This window comes from Microchirus variegatus, assembly GCF_963457635.1.
Source record: "Microchirus variegatus genome assembly, chromosome: 15".
Classification (NCBI taxonomy): Eukaryota; Metazoa; Chordata; class Actinopteri; order Pleuronectiformes; family Soleidae; genus Microchirus; species Microchirus variegatus.
Genome location: NC_139816.1, coordinates 220,001 through 222,500, shown reverse-complemented (window position 1 = coordinate 222,500; position 2,500 = coordinate 220,001).

The following is a 2,500-nucleotide window of genomic DNA, read 5'->3' as shown; positions in this document are numbered from 1 at the left end:
TCTCAGTTTAAACTTTAGTCTAACTTTGAGTTCACTTTGTGTGGCTGAACAAATGTTCTTATAACAGAAAGGGTGTGTGTGTGTGTGTGTGTGTGTGTGTGTGTGTGTGTGTGTGTGTGTGTGTGTGTGTGTGTGTGTGTGTGTGTAAGATGATGCTAAATAAGATACTTGTATTATTTTTATCTCACGCTGATGAAGTAAATGTGCTCTGTCAGTTGAACACACAGTGTGTTAGTTACAGAAAGTCTAATTAAATGTGATGCTCAACATAATCTCTTTCTCCTGTCGTTAACTGGTCTTTCTATAGAAAGACGTGTGAGATGAGCTCTGACAGGAACCTCCCACCACTCCGGCCAATCGCTGCTCCTTCACAGTGCGACAGCAGCCTCTAGTGGCAGAATGCACACTGACACACGGGCTGCACAGCACACTCTAATTGGGCTGCATTCAATGTGGAACAAGGGTCAAACGTGTGGAACCGTGTGTCAAATACTAATTTCACTGAGGTCAAACTGGGTTTTTGGGGCTTTTTTCTGGTCAGAGGGGAAACTGCACTTCACAAATCACTCTTAGTCTGATTTGAGCTGCAGTGAACACTGAGCTGCTGCTCACAGGGTGAAGGAGTTCATTTCCTCAACACTGAAGCACTGACACAGTCAAGTGTTGAGTTAAACACACAAACAGTCAAAGCTGTGGCTTCTGTGTCAAAGATGTTCTTTATTCATTAGATAAAGATGATCTAAGACACATTCTACAATGGAAACTATCACACACATGAAAAACAATGTCAGGACACAGAAATACTGCACAAATGCTTTAAAAACTCATTTACATTTTATAAAAGAGTTTTACAACGTTCTAAATACAAAGTCCTGATGAATGAAACTGAAGTCACCTTTTTTTTTCTTATCGATGGATCAGGGTCAGATAAACACTCTGATGATGATGAAAGTGTCATCTTTAAAAACTGATTAATTATATTTTTATTTTAATCGAGTCCCACCTCTAGGAGGAGGAAGAGGAGGACGAGGAAGAGGAGGAGGAAGAGGAGGACGAGGAGGAGGAGGAAGAGGAAGAGGAGGAGGAAGAGGAGGAGGAGGAAGAGGAGGAAGAGGAGGAGGAGGAAGAGGAGTGAGGCCACAGCAGATGTACAGTAAGGTCTTCTTCATATTCACTCTCCTCCACATTAACTAATCACAGATATTCATTTGTACCACGAGCATCATTGTTGTTGTTTGTGGGGAAAAGACCCAGGAACATGAATGACTTCAGACTGAGGCTTCAGGTCAAACAACAGCAACGATGAGACGTCTGTTGTCTGTGCAAAGTGAAGCCAATGCAGAAGTGTGTGAGACCTGTTTTCTCTCACTGACATAGATGTAAATGAGTCGACGTCTCACTTTATAACATCAAACATTGACGTCTCAATCATTCCTTCTTCAAAACATCATCACATCCATTTAGAGCATAAACCATTATTATTATGATGATTTATATCAGTGACCCACATCAGTATTGAATATGATATGACTGCTCTCGTGTTCTTGTATTTGCATTAGTAAAAGTACTCAGAGTTTTTTACATTTTGATGTGATAGAAGATGAATTCTGACCACTAGTATAATCTATAGAGACATTACTTTATGACGTGTTCAGCTCACATGTTCTTGCATTAGTGATTATGTGGTCACTGATTTCTGTGACGAGCAGCAGCTTCTGCATTTTTGTCATGAAACAACTATTGTGGCTTAATTACAGCAGGGTTTAGTGTTTCTATGCCTTTATACCAGAGCACGTAGCACAGCATGCTAATGAGCTAATGCACTCCCACTGTGTCTGCAATTAGTGTGTGTGTGTGTGTGTGTGTGTGTGTGTGTGTGTGTGTGTGTGTGTGTGTGTGTGTGTGTGTGTGTGTGTGTGTGTGTGTGTGTGTGTGTGTGTGTGTGCGGCTAATGTGAGGAAGTGGTCGCTAACATTAAGGCCTAATAGGAACAGGTGTGTGTGTAACATCTCAAACACGAGGAACTCTAATCAGCCTTATTGTGCCGCATATCCCACAATGCATTGCACATGCAGAATATGATGGAGGATGTGTTTGTCAGTCTTTGTGTTTCTGTTATCCTCTGACACACACACACACACACACACACACACACCAGTCTATCACAGCAAATGGCTGTTTTTATTTCAATTTCACAGAATTGGATTTTAATGAATTCCACAATGAATAACCAAGCAAGAAATTATTTTCCAATATCCTCTCATGATATTCCACCATCTCTCTGTATTAGTGGAATTAATACTCAGAGTGTGCTGGAGATGCTGCATCAGGTGAAGCACGATTTGATTAGAGTTTAAAGTTTTCAGTAAATCAGGTGTATGTGTGTGTGTGTGTGTGTGTGTGTGTGTGCGTGTGCGTGTGCGTGTGCGTGTGTGTGTGTGTGTGTGTGTGTGTGTGTGTGTGTGTGTGTGTGTGTGTGTGTGTGTGTGGCACAATCATG